This window comes from Oryctolagus cuniculus, chromosome 9, assembly GCF_964237555.1.
Source record: "Oryctolagus cuniculus chromosome 9, mOryCun1.1, whole genome shotgun sequence".
Classification (NCBI taxonomy): Eukaryota; Metazoa; Chordata; class Mammalia; order Lagomorpha; family Leporidae; genus Oryctolagus; species Oryctolagus cuniculus.
In genome coordinates this window covers 43,397,685-43,421,831 of record NC_091440.1, presented here as the reverse complement: position 1 = coordinate 43,421,831, position 24,147 = coordinate 43,397,685, and positions in this window count along the sequence as shown.

The following is a 24,147-nucleotide window of genomic DNA, read 5'->3' as shown; positions in this document are numbered from 1 at the left end:
GGAAAGTTTGACTACAATGTGTCATGGTAAAGATCATTTCTAGTCGTGTCTGTTAGGAGTTCTATGTGCTTCCTGTACTTGGACATCCCTTTCTTTCTTAAAATTGGGGACATTTTCTGTAATTATTTCACTAAAAAGGCCTTCTAAACCATTCTCTCTAGACCTGCAGGAAGTCCCAAGATCCATATGTTGGGCCATTTGATAGCATCCTAATAATCTCCAACACTGTTTTTAAGTTTTCTAATTTCTTATTTTCTTGGTTTGACAAAGATTTCCAGGGATTCGTCTTCTACCTGGATATTCATTCTTTTGCCTCATCAAGTCTCTTAAGGCATTCCACCTCATTTTTTACTTGATTTTTGAAATTCCTTCATTTCTAATATTTCATTTTGATTTATTTTATAAATCTTAGTTTTATGGGAATGATTTTCTTTTTTTCATTCTTTTTTTTATTTTTTTATTTAGTAAATATAAATTGCTAAAGTACAGTTTATGGATTACAATGGCTCCCCCCCATAATTTCCCTCCCAGTCACACCCCTCCCATCTCCTGCTACCTCTCCCATTCCATTCACATCAAGATTCATTTTCAATTATCTTTATATACAGAAGATCGACTTAGTATATATTAAGTAAAGATTCCACAGTTTGCACCCACACAGAAGCACAAAGTGTAAAATACTGTTTCAGTACTATTTACAGCATTACTTCACATTGGACAACACATAAAGGACAGATCCCACATGAGAAGTAAGTACACAGTGACTCCTGTTGTTGACTTAACAAATTGACACTCTTGTTTATGGTGTCAGTAATCTCCCTGGGCTCTAGTCATGAGTTACAAAGGCTATGGAAGTCTTTTGAGGTCGCCAACTTCGATCTTATTCTGACAGGGTCATAGTCAAAGTGGAAGTTCTCTCCTCCCTTCAGAGAAAGATACCTCCTTCTTTGATGGTCCGATTCTTTCTACTGGGATCTCACTCACAGAGATCTTTCATTTAGGTCTCCTTTTTCATTTTTTTTTCCCCAGAGTGTCTTGGCTTAAAATACTCTTATGGGCTCTTCAGCCATATCTGAATGCCTTAAAGGCTGATTCTGAGGCCAGAGTGCTATTTAGGACATCTGCCATTCTATGAGTCTGCTGTGTATCCCGCTTCCCATGATGGATCGTTCTCTCCCTTTTTGATTCTATCAGTTAGTATTCGCAGACACTAGTCTTGTTTGTGTGATCCCTTTGCATCTTAGACCTATCAGTGTGATCAATTGTGAACTAAAATTGATCACTTAGCCTAGTGAGATGGCATTGGTACATGCCACCTTGATGGGATTGTATTGGAATCCCCTGGCACGTTTCTAACTCCACCATTTGGGGGCAAGTCCGATTGAGCATGTCCCAAATTGTAAATCTCCTCCCTCTCTTATTTCCACTCTTATAATTAACAGAGATCACTTTTCAGTTAAAATTTAAACACCTAAGAATAATTGTGTGTTAATTACAGAGTTCAACCAATAGTACTAGAACAAAACAAAGAGAAAATACTAAAATGGATAAAGTATTACATTGTACATCAACAGTCAGGACAAGAGCTGATCAAGTCACTGTTTCTCATAGTGTCCATTTCACTTCAACAGGTTTCCCCTTTGGTGCTCAGTTAGTTGTCAGCAATCAGGGAGAACATATGATATTTGTCCTTTTGGGACTGGCTTAATTCTCTCAGCATAATGTTTTCCGGATTCCTGCATCTTGTTGCAAATGACTGGATTTCGTTTTTTTTTTTTTGACTGCTGTATAGTATTCTATAGAGTACATGTCCCATAATTTCTTTATCCAGTCTACTGTTGATGGGCATTGAGGTTGATTCCAGGTCTTAGCTATTGTGAATTGAGCTGCAATGAACATTAATGTGCAGACAGCTTTTTTGTTTGCCAATTTAATTTCCTTTGGGTAAATTCCAAGGTGTGGGATGGCTTGGTTGTATGGTAGGGTTATATTCAGGTTTCTGAGAAATCTCCAGACTGACTTCCACAGTGGCTTGACCAGTTTGCATTCCCACCAACAGTGGGTTAGTGTCCCTTTTCCCCACATCCTCTCCAGCATCTGTTGTTGGTAGATTTCTGAATGTGAGCCATTCTAACCGGGGTGAGGTGAAACCTCATTGCGGTTTTGATTTGCATTTCCCTGATGGCTGGTGATTCTGAACCTTTTTTCATGTGTCTGTTGGCCATTTGGATTTCCTCTTTTGAAAAATGTCTATTGAGGTCCTTGGCCCATCTCTTAAGTGGGTTGTTTGTTTCCATGTTATGGAGTTTGATTTCTTTGTAGATTCTGGTTATCAACCCTTTATCAGTGGCATAGTTTCCAAATATATTTTCCCATTCTGTTGGTTGCCTCTTCACTCTCCTGACTGTTTCTTTTGCAGTACAGAAACTTCTCAATTTGATGCAATCCCAATAGTTAATATTGGCTTTGACTGCCTGTGCCTTAAGGGTCTTTTCTAGGAAGTCTTTGCCAGTACCTATATCTTGCAGGGTTTTTCCAATGTTTTCTAATAATTTGGTGGTGTCAGGTCGTAGATTTAAATCTTTAATCTATGTTGAGTGAATTTTTGGGTAAGGTGAAAGGTAGGGGTCTTGCTTCATGATTTTGCAAATGGAAATCCAATTTTCCCAGCACCATTTATTGAATAGACTGTCCTTGCTCCAGGAATTGGTTTTAGATCCTTGATCAAATATAAGTTGGCTGTAGATGTTTGGGTTGATTTCTGGTGTTTCAATTCTGTTCCATTGGTCTATCCATCTGTTTCTGTACCAGTACCATGCTGTTTTGATTACAACTGCCCTGTAGTATGTCCTAAAATCTGGTATTGTGATGCCTCCAGCTTTGTTTTTGTTGTACAAGATTGCTTTGGCTATTCGAGGTCTCCTTTGTCTCCATATAAATTTCAGCACCATTTTTTCCCGATCTGAGAAGAAGGTCTTTGGTATTTTGATTGGTATTGCATTGAATCTATAAATTGCTTTTTGGAGAATGGACATTTTGATGATATTGATTCTTCCAATCCATGAGCATGGAAGATTTTTCCATTTCTTGGTATCCTCTTCTATTTCTTTCTTTAAGGTTGTAATTTTCATTGTAAAGATTTTTAACATCCTTGGTTAAGTTTATTCCAAGGTATTTGATTGTTTTTGTAGCTATTGTGAATGGGATTGATCTTAGAAGTTCTTCCTCAGCTGTGGCATTGCCTGTGTATACAAAAGCTGTTGATTTATGTGCATTGATTTTATTTCCTGCTACTTTGCCATACTCTTCTCTGAGTTCCAATAGTCTCTTAGTAGAGTTCTTTGGATCCCCTAAATAAAGAATCATATCATCTGCAAAGAGGGATAGTTTGACTTCTTCCTTCCCTATTTGTATCCCTTTAATTTCTTTTTCTTGCCTAATAGTTCTGGCTAAAACTTCGAGAACTATATTGAATAGCAGTGGTGAGAGTGGGCATCCTTGTCTGGTACCAGATCTCAGTGGAAATTCTTCCAACTTTTCCCCATTCAATAGGATGCTGGCCATGGGTTTTTCATAAATTGTTTTGATTGTATTGAGGAATGTTCCTTCCATACCAAGTTTGCTTAAAGTTTTCATCATGAAAGGGTGTTGTATTTTATCAAATGCTTTCTCTTCATCTATTGAGATAATCATATGGTTTTTCTTCTGCAGTCTGTTAATGTGGTGTATCACGTTGATTGTTTGCGAACATTGAACCATCCCTGCATACCAGGGATAAATCCCACTTGGTCTGGGTGGATGATCTTTCTGATGTGGTGTTGCATTCTATTGGCCAGGATTTTATTGAGGATTTTTGCATCTATGTTCATCAGGGATATTGGTCTGTAATTCTCTTTCAATGCTGCATCTTTTTCCAGCTTAGGAATTAAGGTGATGCTGGCTTCATAGAAAGAATTTGGGAGGATTCCCTCTTTTTCGATTGTTCTGAATAGCTTCAGAAGGATTGCAGTTGTTTCTTCTTTGATTTTCATTCATTTAATGAGTGGTTTTCTTTAGTTCATGGATTTCCTTCTGGTTGCTTCAAAACCAAATAATTTTATGATTAATTTTTTGAATTCTGTTTATGATGTTTCCTCAATCTCTTAATGTTCACATTTGAATACTGAAATGTTGTTGTATTCTTTATTTGTGAGGAGTTATACTGTTTCTTATTCTTGTTTCTTGAATTTCTGAGTTTATTTTTAGGCATTTGTGGTTCTAATTGTTGGTTTTTTCCTCTGATGACTTTTTTCATTGAACCGTGCCTCTGTGGCTTAGTATAATGTCTACACTTTCAGTGAATACCAAGAGGTGTGTGCTGGTGGTGGTCAGGGAGCTCTGTGTTCAGTGCTCCCGAGTGTGGCAAGTATGCAGGTTGATACTCAAGTTGGGCATAGTAGATCTCTTCTTGTTAACTGTAGGGGAGGCAGGATATGGTCACCTTAGTTGCTGTGATCATCTCACCTCCTCCTCTCCAAGGTGATCAAATATGTAATCATAATTAATATTCTTACTCTTAATACACACTTTACCTGTTCTGCTGCCAGCCAGCCAGCCACACAGGACTCATACCATAGTCTGAAATTGTATATGCCATTATAATCTTCAGACTACACACACTGAAAAAAATATAAAACACAATAGTATAAATGAAATATGAAAAAATAACATCTGTGAAGCTAGAGATTGAATGCAATTTTGTAGGAAAGCATAAAAAGAATGCTCTTAATATATCAAGCTGTCTTTACCAATTTTATCTGAAAATCATACTTGAAAATGCTGAATATATTCTGCTATTATGTAATACAATACATTTAGATTGGATATTCTGTATCAAGGAGATTTACCACATCTTGTCTGAATTTACCAAGATGAATAATTAAAACAAATTTGTCCTTATCCTGTTCTCAATCATAAATTGTCATCTTGGCAAATAGATAATTTTAATATATATAAAACAAACAATGATTTCTCTAATATATTTTACCTATGGCCTAGTAACAATACTTAATGTCATTAATTAAGCTAATTCTTTTTTAGCATATTATAACTTTTTCAATATAATTACTAAAGCATTACTGAATATTAATACAACTATTCCCAGCAATGCTATATAAATGTATTAATTTAAAATTTAGTTACAAATGTCACATTCAAAACTATGGAACTTAAAATGAATAATATCCCAGACCTGGATATATGTATGTTTAGTTATTATAGTGTCCTAGTCAAACATTTTTCTGAGATATTTCATTACCTTATAGAGTCTGATTAAGGAAAAACACATGTCTACATTCTTTCTTCTTTGATATATTCCTATTTAAGCATATCCATAATATTAATTGATTTTCTGTACAATAAATGAGTTCATAAATTATTCATAACACAAATAATATATGTTTTAAAATAATTTTTATATTCTTAACATTTGGTATGTTCTTTCACTGTAAATATCTGCCCTAAATTCTCTGCTTGAAAATTCTGATAGGAAATCCAATCAGTCAGAATATCAAATGGGATGGTGTGTATGGTGGGCTTATCTGACAATTACTGGGAGTGGGGTTAAGAAAGTTCATAGTAAACATATTGCAAAAAGTGAATTTATCTATGAGGCTGGTATTGTTTCATAGTGGGTAAAGCCACTGTCTGCAGGACTGGCATCCCAAATGGGAACTGGTTCAAGTCCCAACTGCTCCACTTTCGATCAAGCTCTCTGCTAAGGCCTGAGAAAGCAGTAGAAAATGGCTCAAGTCCTCGGGCCCCTGCAGTGATATGGGAGACCCGGAAGAAACTCCTGGCTCCTAGCTTCAGATCGGCATGGCTCCAGCCATTGTGGCCAATTGGGTAGTGAACCAGCAGATGGAAGACCTCTCTCGCTCGCTCTCTCTTTCTCTCTCTGCCTCTGCCTCTAGTAACTGTGCCTTTAAAATAAATAAATGTCTTTTTTAAAAAGTGAATATATAAAAAGAAATAATAAAATTAAGAAAACATCCACTCTTTCCAAACATCTCTCAGTATATATAACAGTCTACATGTTTTATTCTTTTCCTTTTAAAGATTTATTTATTTATCTGAGGGACAGAATTACAGACAAAGAGAGGGAGATACAGAGAGAGAGGTGTTCCACCTGCTGGTTCACTCCCCAAATGGCTGCAAAGGCTAGAGCTCTGCCGATCTGAAGCCAGGAGCCAGGAACTTCTTCCAGGTCTTCCATGTGAGTGCAGGTGACCAATCACTTGGGCCATCTTCCACTGCTTTCCTTGAACACTAGCAGACAGCTGGATTGGAAGTGAGGCAACAGGGACTCAAACCAGTGCCCACATGGGATGCTGGTGTTGCAGTTAGGGTCTTAACCTACTATGTTCATGACGCTGGCCCTGTGTTTTATTCTTTTTTAAAGATTTATTTATTTACTTATTTATTTATTTCTTTATTTGAAAGAGTCACAGAGAGAAAGAGAGACACAGAGAGGTCTTTATCTGCTGGTTCACTCCCTAAATGGCTGCATTGGTTAGTGCTGGGCCAGGTCAATGCCAGGAGCCAGGAGCTTTTTCTGAGTCTCTCATATGGGTGCAAGGGCTCAAGCACTTGGACCATTTTCTGTTACTTTCCTGGGCAAATTAGCAGGGAGCTGGATAGGAAGTGGAGCATCTGTGACTTGATCTGGAGACAGTTTGATATCCGGCATCACAGTGGGTGACTTTATCAACTACACCACAACACCAGTCCCTGTGTATTTTTTTCTTATAATCATTTCTTCACTCTTTCTCCAGAAATCTGTATTTTTACTTTGAGCTGTAACTCAGCACAATCCTAATGATGCCAATGCCTTTTTCAAAATTCATAACTAATTTAGCATTTATTCAAATATGTGCTAATTACAATAAGGCTTTGTGAAATCTTTGAAATGAACATGCCTGGGACATGGCCGTTCACATTAGGGAGTATACAAATCAGTTTGGAACTCTGATAACACCTAAGAAACTGTCAGATCCTCACAAATGACAATAGCCAAAGTGATAAAGTGAACACTCCACATATCATCCATCATTGTAGTCTCATGCCATGCAGGAATTGATAACTTTATAATACACTTTGAAGAACTAAAAGTTCGTCTTATTGAGTATGTATAGCTGTCACGTAAACTCACATATAATTCAATACTCTTGTAGCAGGTGCAATACATTTGCACATATCCAAGGGAGTGGCGGCACTACTTTCAGATGAGTGAGAATAAAAATCCACTGGACCCAATTATGATTTTTAGCATGTTGTTCCATTTTTAAATCTATTGATTTTCAGACTGAGGATCATATTATTTTTTTCTTGGATGTAAAGGAAGTAAAGGAGAAATTAAGGATTTGCTTTCAGTAAAGAAGCTAGGCTTCAGGATGCTTATATGGCTTTCTGAGTATCAGTTGTTGGAACTCCCATGGAAGGTCACTGGGCTACGTATGAGGGAGTTGATACCTCTGCTGTCTGTTTTCTTCCATTGCTCTATGTTTGGGTATGTGCCAAAGCCATATATGCTGATACCTGTAACTTTGTAATAATTTTAGTGTGAGGCTTCTGGCTTTGCTTTTTTTCTGAAGATTACTTAGGCTATTTGCTATCTTCGAGATTCCGTAAAAAATTATTGGGATTTTTGATATGGGTTGAATTGAATTTCTAGATCAATTAAGGTGGGAGGGATGTTTTAACAATATTAAATCTTCCAATTTATAAATATAGAGTGTTTCTCCATGTATTTGACTTTTTAAAAATTCTTTCAGCAATGTTTTCTAGTTTTCTGAATATAAAGCATATAAGTTACTGTCTTCTTGGTAAAGTCTACTTCTAATTTTACTCTGCTTTGATTTTTAAGCTATTATAAAAGGGGTTATTTTCTTAATTTCCTTTATTATTAGTTTATTACTAAAGTATACAAATGTAACTGTGTGTTTTGCTTTCATATCATGCATCTTTATTGAATTTATTTGATAGTTCTAATGGGGTCTTCTGTGGAATTTTAGGGTATTGTATATACAATATCAACTCATCTGAGAACAGAGATAATTTTACTTCTTTTTATTGTATGTTGCTCTGGCTAGGATTTTCACTGGTATATTCAATAGTAATGGTAAGAGAGAGTATTCTTGCTTTGATCCTGTTCCTACAACAAAACCTTCATTTTTTCATTATAGTTTCTAAAGTTTGTTTGAGCTTGGGATTTTCTTACAACTTTTATCATTTTGTGGTAATTGCCTTCCTTTGATAGTTTGTTGCTTATTTTTTGCTATGAAAAGGTGTTGAATTTTGCCAAATGCTTTTTCTGAGGGCATTTGGCCTATTTATAATACTCACATCATAAAATGGAGTAACTAGTTTCAATGCCCAGCTCCTGCTACTAATTGTACCCTACTACTAATACAGACCCTGGGAGGTATTGTTGATGACCCAAGTTATGGGGCTTCTGCCATCCGTATGGAAAACTGAATTGAGTTCCCAACTTACAGCATCAGCTTGGGTCAGTTGTGAGCATTTGGGGAGTGAACCAGCAGAGGGAGATCGAATTAATTCTGTGTCTCTCTGATCCTGAAACAAATAGAATAATAATTTAATTTTTCAATTAGTACTCTTTAAAAATAAGTAAATACCATACTGCAAGCACTCAATCCATCTGTGGAAAGGTTTGCCTGGTGAATAACTGAGATCTCCACGTAAACCGGCTAGCCCTGTAATGTCCGGTGAAACTGGAAGTGCACTCTAGCACCGTCAAGTTTTCAAATGAATGTAGCCCCTGTCAACTTAACTGCAACCATTAGTGAGACTTGGAGCTAAGAAATCCAGCTAAGCTCTTTACATCTCTGATTTGAAGAAACTGTGAGAAAACAAGGATTTCTGTAGAAAGTCATTAATATAGCAGTGATTTGTCATGGAGAAATACATTGCTGACATTAATACATAGATTGTCACTTTCGCTTAGATATTTGTTTCTCTCTGTTATTTAGGAAATGTATCCGTGTTACTTCTTCAAATTGTGGGTTCCAGAGTCTTTTTATTTAGACATTGATGCATGTATTTCTACTGTCTGCATCACTTATTAATTATCAGTAATTGAAGCTGGTGATACAGTTTAGATACGGTTTGTTCTCAAAAGGATCATGCGCCAGAAAGATGGACCCGAGTATGGCGGTTTTGAGACATTGAAACTCTTAAAGAGGTTGAGATTATCAGAAGGTAATTAGGTCATGAAGTCTCATCCTCGTAAGTGGCTGTTGGGAGTTCGAGCTCCTGTGGGACTAGATTAGCACTGAAAGTGGGTTGTTATTGGGTGAGCCTGGCACCCCTTTTCAGTCTTTCTTCCTCATGTGGCACTCAACACTCCCATATACTTCCACCACTGTGATGCCATCCATCATGAGCCCTCCCCTAGGCTGACCATACTCTTAAAACACCAGAATGGTGAGCAAACTAAACCTCTTTTCTTTGAAAAGAAACCACCCTCAGACATTTTGTTATAAGCAACAAAAAATGAACTAAGTCACATGATATGCCATAGTTTTCTGACTTCACTGTTTTCTTCCTCAAAATCTAGCTATCAAGACCAGCGCTGTGGCACGCATGTTAACCTGCTGTCTGTACCGTCTGCATCCTATAAGGGCATCTAATTGAATCCTGGCTGCTCCACTTCTGACCTAGCTCCCTGTTAAGGCATCTGGGAAAGCAGTGGAAGATGGCCCAAGTACTTGGGCCCCTGACACCACATGGGTGACCCAGACTGAGTTTCTTGCACCCAGGCATTGAGGGAGTAAACCAAATAAAATAAGTATATTTATTGATATTTATTTTAAATATTTTATTTCATGTATTTAAAAATGTTTATTTACTTAATGTGCCTAGGTACCTATTTCTTATTCGTTGAAGATTTTTTCCATTTCTGAATACTTTGATATGTCTTCTTTCTATTTTTATTCCAAGAGTTTGGATGTTGTGTATTTATGTTAATTTTGCTTAGTCAGAGTATTGTATCTCTAGCTTGATAGCTCTCAAAGGTTTCTAAATTTCTAAATTATCATCTCTTGATTTTACTTCCTTTCTATTATATATCACATGTGATATTCTCAAATTTTATATATGATCTCTTTTTTCCTGATTCCTAAAATATTTACTGTATAGGATACTTTGTTGTCTCTATTTGCTTGTTTTGGAAATTTTCTTCTCTAATAGAGTCAATTATCATCATTCACACTGATTATGTTCCTTACAGATATTCTCTGACTTACAATGATTCAACTAATGACCTTTTTACTTCATGATCATACAAGAGTGGTGCATAATCAGTTTCAGCATGGAAAACTATTTTAAGAGATATCTGCACAAATTTCCATGGACGCTGAATTAGTAGAAATGGAATCATTGTCCTTAGGGAAATACAGAGCTAGGTTCCAGGCAGCATTTTTAACAACTGAGCAATGTATCACTTTTTCTTGATTCTCCTTAGAGGCACCTTATTTAATATACATTGTTGATTCATTAAAGTCATGAATAGCAAATCTACAATGCAGTGGCTAAACAAGGTTTATCCAATGTAAATAATCCCCCAAAAGGCATTCCACGGCCGCTTTTTTGTTGTGTTTTGTTTTGTTCTGTTCTGTTTTGTTTATTTATTTATTTATTTGAGAGGTAGGGTTCCAGACAGTGAGAGGGAGAGAGAATGGATTGGTTCTCCCCAAATGATCGCAATTGTCAGAACTGGGCCATTCCGAAGCCAGGAGCCAGGAGCCAGGAGCCTGGAGCTTCTTCCAGGTCTCCCACATCACTGCAGAGGCCCAAGGACTTGGTCCATCTTCTACTGCTTTCTCAGGCCACAGCAGAGAGCTGGACTGAAAGAGCAGCCAGAACTAGAATTGGCGCCCATATGGGATGCTGGCACTGCAGATGAAGGATTAACCCTACTGCACCATGGCGCCAGTCCCTCCACAGCCTTCTTGTGTTTAGAAACAGTAGACAGTACTTATACCTTACGTTGTGAACTAAAATAAAAAAATCATCAACAAAAAATATAACAATGCAAAAATCTGCAATACTAAATACACTGCAAAAAAAAAAAAAGAAGAAGAACAGTAGTTTTATATATGACTGCTAATATAAGAAGGTCAAGAGCTAACTTGGCTAGGCTTGGGGATTAAAGATCTTCACTAGTGGGAACATGAACATATCCTGAAATGACTATGAAAGCATTATAGGTATTGAGTTTATGGCTAAAAATAAATTTTAACATGGAGTAAAACCTCCAAATGCAGAATTTGCAAATAATGAGAATTAATCGTATATTCCAGTGTTACAAGATATATTCAGCACTATCTAATCCATTTTTAAATCTACCATTATATCTTTTGTTTTAGTTCTTTTATTTTATAGTTTTCAGCTTTCTATTCAAATTATCAACAATGTATTTAAATTGTTTAATCTTATCAAACATAGCTTTTACTAAAAATTTCTTGTATAGCTATCACCTGATGTCTCTGTATATTTTTTCTATTGTCAGTTTTTTCTCTTATTTTTCATTATACAACTTTTCCTATAAAATTCTAATATTTATGTTGATCAACTCATATATTGTAAAAGATTTGGAGATAATTTGAGGCATGTTATGATACCTCTTTTCTTCAGAAAGGATTTAATGGGATTCTAGGGGGATAGTAGGGTAGGAGCCCTAGCAATACCCGATCCCTTTAATACAATGAAGGTCCAAGATGGGTTAAAATTTCCAGAAAAATAAAACTTTTTCTTCACTTTCAGATAAATTGACTAAAGTTTTAATCCAGGAGAAGTTTCTCAAAAAAATATAGAATTCATAATGGAAGGAGAAAAATATGTATCAAATTAATTTCTTTTGAAAAAGAAAATATTTAGATGGTTCATTCAAAATTAAAATGTTTTTCAAAAATTATTTACATGACAAAAATGCAGTTTCAATGTCTTTCAGAGGAAGAAGGAAGACCATAAATGCTATATGTACTTGTATTAAGATTTAGTTGAGCTAATATCATTCTTTTTGCTATATGCTTGAAATACATGAAAATAATAACAAAGCTGAGCTAAAGTAAGGTATGATTTTGCATTTTCTAGAATGCCAAATAGAAGCAAAACAATGAAGTTGATTGAAGACCAAACTTGGAAAATACAAACTGATGCATTTAAAATCACCAAATATTTCACACTTTTTATGATTTACAGCTGTGTTTAAATAAATCTATCTAATTATACTGAAGCTGGCCATGTAATCATGGACTAATCCCATTTGAATGCTTAGAAAATGAGAACAATGAGCTCTACTGGGCAATGAAGATTCAGATCAACAAACTGAGGAGTTTCTACGCTAATCCTAGGTACTTTTTCTGATTTTTTATTTGGCTCCCTGCTTCCAAAGGATCATGTTTTTGACCTTAAACCAAAAGTAAGAAAGACAGATAAGTCAATGCTTGACACTTTCCCACAAAGACTGGACCATCTGGACACTTTATATTCGTAACAGGTGCTTCTGGGATTTAGAGCCTAATTCTGGCCCAGATTCTGTTCTGTATGGGTGACTCTGTTGCTATGTGAAATTGTGCATTGCATTAATTGAAGAGAATAGAAAAGGCCAAGCACAGCAATTAGTCAGTTGGTCATGCAGAAAAGAGTCTCATGGCTTTGAGCCATGGAATGTTGAATTCACAGATGCACTGTACCATCAGTTTTGCTCTCTGTAGTATGCTCCTAGGCTATGACAGGTAAAATGCCTTTGTGACTTGTTCTCAGCTTCCTGTCCCCTCTGCAGCCAAACTACATTTTGTAACCATAGGAGAGAGAAATACTTGTTTAGGACACTCTGAATACCAGTTATATTGGAACAATATGTTCAAATATCTAACAGAATGATACACAATAGCTATAGCTAAGAGAAAACTAAAAAGCATTATAAAAGGGCTTAAATATGTCCTTTAGTCATGAAACATTCAGGTTTATTTATTAAATAAAGTTGCTATTTCAATAGTCTTTTTCAAATTTAAGAAATTTTCACATTCATAACATGGATACAAATTTAATTTTGGGTAAACCTTTCAAAGCACACATAACAACTTCATTAAAACCCCAGTTTTCTCATTTACAAACTAGGAGAATTGTTAATAATCAAGTGAAATGATGGAGGCAGAAATAAAAACCATTTAATTGTTTGCTTGGGAACAAAAGTAAACAAATGAAAAAAGAATGCAATAGTTCTAAAGGTCTAATGGAAATTTTTTTATTTTATTTATTTGCAAGTCAGAGCTACACATAGAGGGAGAAGCAGAGAGAGTGAGAGAGAGAGAGAGAGAGAGAGAGTTCTTCCATCCACTGGTTCACTTCCCAAATGGTCACAATGGCCAGAGTTACATCAATCTGATGCCAGGAGCCAGGAGCTTCCTCCAGGTCTCCCATGCATGTGCAGGCATCCAATGACTTGGACCATCTTCCACTGCTGTCCTAGGCCACAGCAGAGAGCTAGATCATAAATGGAGCAGTCGGGACTCGAACCAGCACCCGTGTGGGATGCCAGGACTGCAGGCAGTAGCTTTATCCCTTATTCCATAGCACTAGCCCCAAACTTTTTTATAGAAAGTTTTTATTTAGTAAATATAAATTTCATAAGATCAACTTTTGGATTATAGTGGTTCTTCCCCCAATACTCACCCTCCCACCCCCAAACCATCCCAGCTCCTACTTCTTCTCCTATCCCATTCTTCATTAAGATTCATTTTTAATTATCTTCATATACAGATGATCAATTCTATACTAAGTAAAGATTTCAAAAGATTTAAATACAAACTCATTGAATTTTGTGCATGAAGCATGTACAGATTTTTCATACCTCAATAAAGTTGTTTTAAAAAAAGAAGAGGGGTTATGACTTGTGGTGCAGCAGGTTAAACTGTCGCTTCTTCTGACACCCAGATTCCAGAATCCCTATCAGATTGCCAGTGTGACTTTCAGCTGTTCAGCTTCCAATTCAACTTCCTGTGAATGCTTCCTCCCACCTTGGGAGGCAGTGGAAGATTGCTGAAATGGGAGGCCTGGATGGAGTTCCTGGCTCCTGAATTAGGCCTGGTTGAGCCCTAGCTATCACAGGCATTTGGGGAATGAACTGGGGAGTGATAGATCGCTCTCTCTCTCTCTCTCTCTCTCTCTCTCTTTCTCTCTCTGCCTTTCATGTCAATGAATATAAATAACTAAATTTTTTTTTACAGAATAAAAGAGCTAGAGTCTTAAAGTAGAACAAGAATTTTGTAAATATGGAAAATATACTGTGACAGTCACTTCACTAGTACTTGACCCATCTTATTTTTTATTTGCTGATAGACTGAAGAATGGACTGATTGAACATTAAATCCAGAAGTGAATGTTTGGCCTATCAGTTAAGACACCCACATTGAGGTGCTATGGTGCAGAAGGTTAAGCCACACCCTGGGAGACCTGTAACCCATATAATAGTGCTGGTTCAAGTCAGGACTGCTCCTCTTCCAATCCAACCTCCTGCTAAAATGTCCTGAGTGGCAGCTGATGATTGTTTTCAGTGCTTGAGCCCATGCCTTCCACTTGGGAGAGCTGGATAGAGTTCTGGGCACCCAGCTTAGGCCTGGCCCAGATCTGGCTGCTGCAGGTATTTAAGTAGTAAATCACTCTCTGCCTTCCAAACAAATAAAAAAATACAAATACGCATTTAAAAAAAAACACACACACACACACACACATATTCCATGAAAGCGCTGATGATGGCTCCTGTCTTGGATCTGCAGCACAAACCACAGACCTGGATGGAGTTTTTGGCTACCAACTTCAGCATAGCTACACCTATGGCCATTATGGTCCCATGAGGAATTTTCTCTATTTTAGCAGCTTTTAAAAACTAATTATATTTAATACTAACTCTACTTGCTGTTAGTGAGAGGATTATCTGATAACTCCTTTTCCCATAGAAAGCTTAATGCTTATTTTCCAAATAAATTTTAAAATATTTGAAGTAAAATGATCTCAGATATTTCTACTTTTACTGCATTGTAAGCATGAAAATATGAAATCATTCCTATTTCTCAATGTATTACAGTTCCCACAATTTTGTTTTCTTGGACCATGTGTAAAACTCAAAACCTCAAGTTCTCTGGCTGACTTATTTTAACATTCAGAGTATTTTAAGACTCTAAAACACCAAGTTTCTTATAGAATTGTTTCCCTCTGAATAGTTTTTATTAACACTCATGAATAGAAAATTAATTTACAATAATGAACCTGAATGATGCAAGCCTAAAAAGAAAAGGTAGGCCATTTCTTTCTGGAGAAATCCTTTTTTCCTTATTCTTTCCTGATTGTCAGCATTGTAGAGATTTCTGAGCAATAATGTATCTTTACGCAAAAAGTGAAGTATCTGATCCTGGGGATAACCTTCATGAGCAGCAGTTTTTCTACTTGATGGCTCTGAATAATGACTTTTGGTGGTGGCTTCACACAGAATCACTATGCTTTTATTCTCTTCATGAAAGCAGCCTCAGCTCCTTGTGGGTCTCAGAGCTCTTGTTAGAAGCATTTTCCAAAACTACTCTTTATTTTCTGGACCAGGATAATGGCTTTCCAAGGCTGTTTTAGAACCATCATCCTTGCTAACCCTTTGTTGGAAATTATTGTATCTTAGAATTTTAACAAGGCCATAATGAATGATATCTAAAGGGTTATTGGGAAATCAAACATTTTGTTTTATCTTGTGACACATTCCTTAAACTTTATTTTGTGTTCATTGAGGAAGGGCACATTATTTTTTCCCTCTGGATCAAAGCAGGGCATTTATTCTCATTCACTTTCCCTGACCAGGGTCCTGATTTGTTTCAATCTCTCCACTGACCAAATTCCAGGATGAAATTTAGGTGTGGCAAATACTGTTAGGAATCCAAACAGTAGGGCACTTCAGAAAACCAGATATCAGAAAGATGATACATATCTCATAATTGTTCATGACAGATATTCAAATAACTAACTGAGCTACGTGGAGCTTTTCTACATAGTTTTGTATAATTACACATGCACACAGACACATTCACACTCACAACCCATCCATTAGATTTTTCCACATACCAGCTCAAGTGTTTTTAATTTAATGAAACCTCATTTTAATTCCTGTGCTAAGCTCTTCAAAATACTTCTGCATAATTCTTGCTTCAATTTTGAAACTTCCATTCACTTTCAACCACAAGCAATTTTAAATATTATTACACAAAATCATAGCAAGCCACCAAAACCAAAAAGCTTTCCAAATTCCATTTTACTTGATTATAATTTTTTCTCTCTGACTCTCTAACCTTATTTTCAGCCCTGCTTTGGGGAGTAACCTTTCTCTGCTGATCCTTTATATGTGTGTTTGCACCAAATTGTTCTCTTGGACATGAGTCTAGCCTCACTCTGATCTACCTTATTTACTTCAATTCATCCATAAATCATTTTTCACAAATATGTCTTCATCCCAGAAGCTGACATTTTTCTTCAGTGTTGACTTGGGAGAGCCAAATGATTGTAAAAACAGCTGCGTCCAGATGTCCAAGAAGTACCTGATTCTCAATATTTAGAGCTGAATTTCTGCCTTTGTTATTCCATAAACAAATTATTTTTTTTCAGAATTCCTTAGATAAAAAATTTCTTTTAATTGCTTGATTTATACTTGTGTTATCCATTAGGATTTAAGCCCTATGAGTGAAGATTCCTTCAAATTTATTTCTCAGTGTATATTCAAATATTGGGACATAGTAAGTCATCCAAAGATTTGGTTACTGGAATGAACAAATATTGCTTCATATATTAAAATATCACACTGTCTCAGTCCAAGTTAAAATATTTGATTCTCTACTTTAAAAAAAAGTCTACACTTCTTAGAATTGTATCGTTTTATCCTTTTTTTTCTTCTCTGCATCATTTTCAAATGTTATATTTCAAATATAACATGTATACTCCATCCATTTATTGAAATTATTTGAATTTGTAAGCATTTGCTCATGTTAACATTCAGGATGGGTTTACTGAAGACTTCTTTAACCATCTTGGCACCTTGGGTCAGATATTTAGCTTAGCATTTAGTAAACCAGCTAGGACATCAGCATTTGATCTTGCAATGTCTGGGTTCAAGTCCCAGCTCAGCTTCCAACTCCAGCTTCCTGCTTATTTGCTCCCTTGGAGCCAACAGATAATGATTCAATTAACTGGGTCCCTGCCATATGTGTGAAAGACTTCGGTTGAGTTTCTAGCTTTGAGTGATCCAGCCCCTCTATTATGAGCATTTGGGGAGTCAACCAATATATGGGTACTCTCTCTTTCCTTCTGCCATTGTCTCTCTTCCTCTCAAATAAACAAATAAATAATAAACTCCCTGGCATTTAGTTACATAATCTTTCTAGAATCAATGAAAACCTGACATTTTCCATAATGCCTATCTAATCCACACCCCAAATAGAAATCATGACTCTCCTCAATGTGATCCCAGCTTCCTAAAACAGTACAGTACATCGCAGATTTGACCTTCCTCAATTATAAGCTGTAACTCTTGAATGTAGGAAACATTTCATTTGTAGTTGTAGTTCTGAATACAACCACCGACTGATGTATAGTAGATATAATAAACGGTTGATGCATGACTGCCTTATGTTGAAAAATCTTCATTCAGGGGCTGGTATTGTCGTATAGCAGTTAAAGTGGCCCCCTGAAGTGCCAGTATCCCATATAGGCACCAGTTCAAGTCCTCACTGCTCCACCTCCAATCCAACTCTCTGCTATGGCCTAGGAAGGCAGTAGAAAATGACCAAAGGACCCCCGCACTCACATTGGAGACCTGGAAGAAGCTCCTGGCACAGCTCCTGGCACAGCTCCACCAGTAGCAGCCATCTGGGGAGTGATCCAGAGGATAGAAGATTCTCTCTCTCTCTTCTTCTCTCTCTCTCTCTCTTTCTCTGCCTCTACTTCTCTCTAATTCTGCCTTTAATATAAATAAATGAATGCCATAAACAAGAGTGTCAATTTGTTAAGTCAACAACAGGAGTCACTGTGCACTTACTCCTCATGTAGGATCTTTGTCCTTAGTGTGCTGTACATTGAGATTTAATACTATAACTAGTACTCAAACAGTATTTTTCACTTTATGTTTCTGTGTGGGAGCAAACTGTTGAAATCTTTACTTAATGTATACTAAACTGATCTTCTGTATATAAAGAGAATTGAAAATGAATCTTGATGTGAATGGAAGGGGAGAGGGAGTGGGAAAGGGGAGGGTTGCGGGTGGGAGGGACGTTATGGGGGGGAAGCCATTGTAATCCATAAGCTGTACTTTGAAATTTATATTCATTAAATAAAAGTTTGAAAGAAAAAAAGGCAAAAAAGTAGTACTTTGATGTTCAATAGCGCTCTTGAATATACCCAAGAAAAATAGTCACTACAAAATATTGTAATCAATTTAAGAATGAAAAATAACTCTCTTTGTTAACAATTCCCTTTTTATGCATTGATTTGTAAAGGTTGATCAATTTATTTGAAAGGCAGAAAGAGAGACAGACACAGAGATCGTCCATCAGCTAGTTTACTCTAAATACCTGCAACAGCTGGGGCTGTACCTAGCTGAAGTAAAGTGTCAAGAACTCCATCTGTAGCTCCCACATGGGGAGTAGGAACACAAGCATTTGGATCATTATCCACTGCCTCCCAAGTGCACTAGCAGAAAGCTGGATCAGAAGCATGGAGTAGCTGGGACCTGGGGACGAATCACTCAAATTTGTGATGCAGGCATCCCAAGCAGCGGCTTACACCCCTGCAATATAAATGCCAAATCCAACAATTTCCTTTTTAAATGACAAGGTACATGAATTTTTGTGTAACATCTACCGAAAATTTACTTCTATGTAAATTACATTAATGATTTAGATCAGTTATCTCCACTGATTTATTTACACTTTTTTTCAGAAATGGTGTTGAGAGACAGAGAAGTATTTGGCAGAAACAGCAACATCTGTTGTGAGGCCGAGGCTTTTACTTTTTAATTCTTTTTCATAATTGTTTTTCTACTTAGGGCAATCTATCTTTTGGTAAGAAGGTGTTGATTTTCTTGGTGTGTATAGTAAGGTGACTAGCATTTAACAGCCTGTCACAAACCACATACAGGTCATGCTTTATTACCAAAAATACAAATAATGCAAATGTTGTAACACACATGTGATAAGAACAAGAAATATGAAAGAGGAAAGCAAAAACTATGTACTTTAAAAGACTATTATTATTCAGTTAGGTATGGAATGTCAAGAAAGCATAATTCTGAAAGGATGGCAAGTTATAGAGGAAATCAAAATGAACTACAGAATCTAGACCAATTTATTCTCCATTTCAGGTAAGGGGTGATATACCAACATTAGTTACATGACTGTTAATTATCAATGTGAAGGAACAGATGTCTTCAGAATTTCATTAAATTTTGATTATTTGAGTGCCTACTTTTCGTTTCTTGCCTTCTTGATTTTCTTCATACTGCTTCCTTTTTTGTTCTTTCCATCAATTTACATTAGTTAAAATGCTACTTGTTCATTCTAGCCCCACACTAATGGCCACTCTTTCCCTGTGTTGGACTATAAGCATTATTACAGTGTTTATCACTTTCCAATTTAGTGTCTGAGGATATCTGTTTGGCACTCTGTAGGCTGTGTACTCCCTTAAGTAATTTTTCAGAATGCTTTCAGTTAATGTTCTGATTCTATTTTTTTTTCTTTTTCTGCTTGATTCTCAGATACACTCAATTAATTGTTTATGGCTTAAAAGTAGGAACCACATCTGATTCAGCTAAGAATACTCTGGCTCCTTGGCATTTGGCATAACGGGTTAAGCCACCACCTGCAATGCTAGTTACCCATTTGAGCTCCACTTCCAATCCAGCTCCCTGCTAACTAATGCTCCTGAGAAAGCAGCAGATGATGGCACAAGTGCTTGGCCCCAGGACCCAAGTGGGAGATCCAGGAGAAGCTTCTGGCTCCAGATTGGTCCGCTCCTACAGTTGTGGCCATTTGGGGAGTGAATCAGTGGATGGAGATCTCCGTCTCTCTCTCTCCCTCTGTTTGTAATTCTACCTTTCAAAAAGTTTTTTAATTAAAATAAAGAAGAATATCAATGTACTTTTGAAAACAATACAATACACGTTTGTTAAAGGAACCCGAGTTTCTGAAGAGAAATTGGTTTTTTCATGTCGCAAAGGAGAAGGAAACTGCCTCAACGCTCATTTCTTGTTTCCTGTAGCCTCACTCTCAATTGTCATTTCTACTTCTGTTTCTGCTTCTGTCAGAGAAATGCAAGAATGTACAAGTCATTCTACGGATTATTGTAGTAACCTTAGCAACACAAATAAGTGCTTTATTGTCAGGTAGATGATTAGACATGAACAATGAAGGAGGGACCATAAGATCCTCCTTTAGAGGCTAATCCATGGACAACTATTCTCTGTCAGGATGTACCCAAGACTACTCACTTTGTAGATTGATTTGTTGATGTGTATGAACTGAGTCCTTGTACTGTTGCCATCACTGAGCCTCCAGGTCACCTGGACCAGCCAGCCCTGGTCTTATCCCCCTGCTGCTCTAGCCTACCAGCAAAGGGTAACAGGCTCCAGAATGCTGTCCCGCCTCCCTGCTGGGCACTCTGTGTGTCTATATCCCTGTTGTGTTCATTCTCCATACCTAACTGGAAAAGTCTAATTAGTAGCCACATGCACTGAGAGCCCAAAGATATGCAACTCCCATGTCAATCACATAGGCCAACCATAAGCTTCAGGGCCACATTATTAATTAATGCCCAACATACCTTAGAGATAAAAGTCTCAAACTGATATAGGCAAGCAAATATGATAAAATTCAATTAGGTTTGTGAGCTGCTAGGTCACGCCTTCACCATGCCCTACCTGATCACACCTGTGATCATATCCCTACCTGATCACACCTGTGTGCCCACCTGCCAATCAGACTAATTAACCATTCCTCTTTGGAAGTGGATTAAAAGCCTGGAGCAGGGTGGGCTGAACCTCTCATTTTTTCCCTCCCTGCCCATGATCTCCTTGATGCCCCGTGCCTCAGGGGCCTGAAGCCTTCAGGCCACTTGCTCCATGCTTTCCAGCCTGCAGGCTTCTCCACTGGGCTGGCTCCTGGCCTGCTCTCTGCTTGGTATGAATCTAGACCTCTCTGCTTAGTATGAATATAGACTTCCCTTTCTCTTTTAGGTTAAAGCCCTCACACGCCTATGCATTTCTCTCACTAAATAAAAAGCTTAAAAACTTACCATGCTGCCTGGTTTATTTGAGCCAGTATTCAGAATTCTTCTCCGAATTTATGGCAAGAGCCCAAACAGCTTATTAACTTCGGGAAATATTAATAATCAAATTGGTATCAAAACCACAAAGAAAGTTGCCATGTTTTCTCACCGCTGGCCCGTTCCTTATTTGGAGCATTATTAGCTTTCCTATCCCAGAGAGGGTTATGTTTCCTCTTGTGAGGACTTAGATGAGCTAATAAACAGTCAGGTCAGATCCCTGTTGGAATGAGAAAGGGGCAGAGTCTCATTAAAAATAGATAGAGTGCTTGCCTCCTCCCAGAGGCTGCTTGTGGCAATATATAGGGTTTCTTTATGTTTTTTGTTCTTGTTTTTATTGTGAACCAGCTAGACAAGGTTACCAATCCCACCCATCTGTTGGGTTTTGCCTATGATTGGTTATTATCCCAGCCCTCTGATTGTTTTTATCCTAGCTCTCTGATTGGTGGTTAGGTGTTCTTCTTCTCCCCTGGCTAAACCTAAATAGTCACTTTTGTGTGTCAAAGACCCAACACTCATCAGTCTCCCAGCTATTTCCTCCCTTAGAGACCCTCTCCTGACTGCTGTTATCAGTAGTCTTCTAGTCTATATAAATCGTGCTTTGCTCATTTTCCCCATCTGTATGGAAATTCTTGTACTGGAGATAAGAACTGAGATAATCTTCATTGTCCCATAACATTCTCAATTAACCTGATCCACCCTTGGGACAATATTTATTTTATTATAACTACCGAGGGACAAGTGCTCTCCCCACTGGCCCATTCCTTGCTTGGAAGATATTTTAGTGAACTTTTGTCTTACCAGCCTGACTCCCATCTCTCTGAAGTGCAACTCATTACTCCATCAGCAGAAATTCACCAAGGCAAGCCGGTAACTGCTAGCGACACTGTGACTCCAGCACTACTACATCAAATAGGCAGGGAAAAGAGCGCATGGATCATATAGGCAAGTCGTCGAAGGATTTTCTTTTCCTAGCTCTTATATAGTTTTATATAACTAGGAATCAGAAGATGTAGCCATAAATAATAAAATGAGAGCCCTTAGCTGTTTAAAAAATAAACTGTTTTATCATCCAAAATAAAGTCAGTTATGATAAATGCTAAACATCAAGTCTCAATGTCAAATACTAGTGAAACTTCCATCACTGTCCAGTTACATGACCTGAGGCAAGGCACTTAGCCTTTTCTGCACTGCAGCATCTTCTTCTGAAGAAAAAATATTGGATTCAATCATCTCTAAATTCCTTTCTAGCAACAGTAGATGCTATCAAAAGTGCTTTCTCATTACTACTATAAGTTACCAACTAACCTTCTTTACTATTGTACTTCTGTTGTAGGCAGGCATATAAAATAAAATTGATCAGGTTTGTTAGCTGAAAGACCATGCCTTCACCACGCCCCTGTGTGACCTCATGCCCCCACCTAGCCACACCTGTGCACCCACCAGCCAATCAAGTTAATTTGGAAGTGAATTAAAAGCCTGGGACACAATGTGTCCTTCCTTTTTTTCCTCTTTGGCTTCTTGCTATTGTGGGCCCACAAGGGGCACATGGCCTTTGGGCCACCCATACTTCCTGGCCTCAGATATTTCTCCACTGTCTGGCTCATAGTACTTGGTGTGAATCTAGATTTCCCTCTCTCCTTTTAGGTAGGACCCTCACCCTCCTATGCATTTCTCTCATTGAATAAAAGCTAAAAATGTGTCATGCTGCTTCGTTCATTTATGCCGGTATTCAGAAATCTTCTCTGAATATTAGGCAAAAAAACCACACAGGCTTATTAATATTGGGTATTTATTAATAAGCACATGGTAATGTCATATTGAAATCAGAGATGATCCCCTAAAATCTATACAAAAATGTGACCCCTTAAAGTTCCCCAGAAGTGCCATCCGGGGTGCCACATATGCTATCAGAATTTGGGGTGCCATATATTAATAAGCATGAGAGGGTTCTTGCCTAATATTTAGAGAAGAATTCTAAATACCAGCACAGATAACAAGGCAGCATGGTACATTTTAAGCTTTTTTTTTTTTTTAAGGTTGTATACTTTCTCAGTTCTTTGGAATTTGGGCCCCCATAGTTTGACAGGATACATCCTTAGCTGTTAGCAAGCAAAGCTAGTATGTACAGAAGCAAGAGATCTGCAATTAGCTTTTAGCCACACTCACTCCATTTTGATTGGACTCTACACTTTCTCTTCAACCCATGTTCCAGCATATTTATGTATTAGAAGGATATGAGTTTCATTGAGTAGTTTAGGTAAGGAATATCTGTCTCAAAGGATGTTGAAAAGAAAAGATGTGCAATTTTCCCTGCACTCTGCTGAAGCTCATCAAGGCTGAATGCCTGAGAATAGCTACATTTACATAATTAATTTCCTTTATTATTTAAATACCCTAACCAATTGCTTTAGAATAACAGCCATTCTGTGCATCTCACTTTTGAGCTAGGGCTTCATTGAAATGTAAATATTAAAAGTTGATTCTTTCAAAGCACCTTGCAGAACCAATTGGTTCAATTGCCCATCAATAAATATTAATGGAGACAAGGGACCAGGTCAAGATAAAAGTAAAACTGATCTTTTAGTTTATGAATTTGTAGGAGGGAAATGACTTAGAATGAGAAATGTGTGTAAGAATTTATCTAAAAATCTTTGTCTTTTCTTTTGACTGAGACTTTGAGAGAAACCCATTCTATGATCTCAAAACTTCTAATTCTGTAATAGATTAGCTAATAAA